The sequence below is a fragment of the Coregonus clupeaformis genome, unplaced genomic scaffold (assembly GCF_020615455.1).
Source record: "Coregonus clupeaformis isolate EN_2021a unplaced genomic scaffold, ASM2061545v1 scaf1300, whole genome shotgun sequence".
NCBI classification, from domain to species: Eukaryota; Metazoa; Chordata; class Actinopteri; order Salmoniformes; family Salmonidae; genus Coregonus; species Coregonus clupeaformis.
In genome coordinates this window covers 151,899-152,429 of record NW_025534754.1, presented here as the reverse complement: position 1 = coordinate 152,429, position 531 = coordinate 151,899, and positions in this window count along the sequence as shown.

Sequence of the window (531 nt, the reverse complement as noted above, 5' to 3'; positions counted from 1 at the left end):
CGATCAGGCTGGTTAATAGAATGGTGAGCACAGCGATCAGGCTGATTAATAGAATGGTGAGCGCAGCGATCAGGCTGGTGATACCCTGGTAACAGACACAGGCCTGGTTGCTGATTCCGTCTGGACCTCTCTCCACCCCGGTAAAGAGAGAATAATGTCTGGTTAATTAATTTTGACAGGAGGGTGAATGAAATGCCAACAGTCAAAGGCTATCCCTACTGACGTGTGGAAAACACTATTAAGTTATGAGTGAGAAAGACTTGCCAGACCTACAGAGTGAAATGTTATTTGAATCCCCAATTCTCTGTTCAGCTAAATCTATTCAAATATTAAGCCAACTTACCTCATTTAAACAGAACACAAAACCAACCCTGCATAAAAGTTGTCAGTGGGTATTATTTTGAAAGCATGAGAAAATGTATTATAAAAATGTATTTATTACATTTCTTAAGACACTTGCACACATGCTGATGGTGGGGAAGGCACTGCGGGCCGAAATGTTGATATACCCAATAAATCATTGGGCGTCTC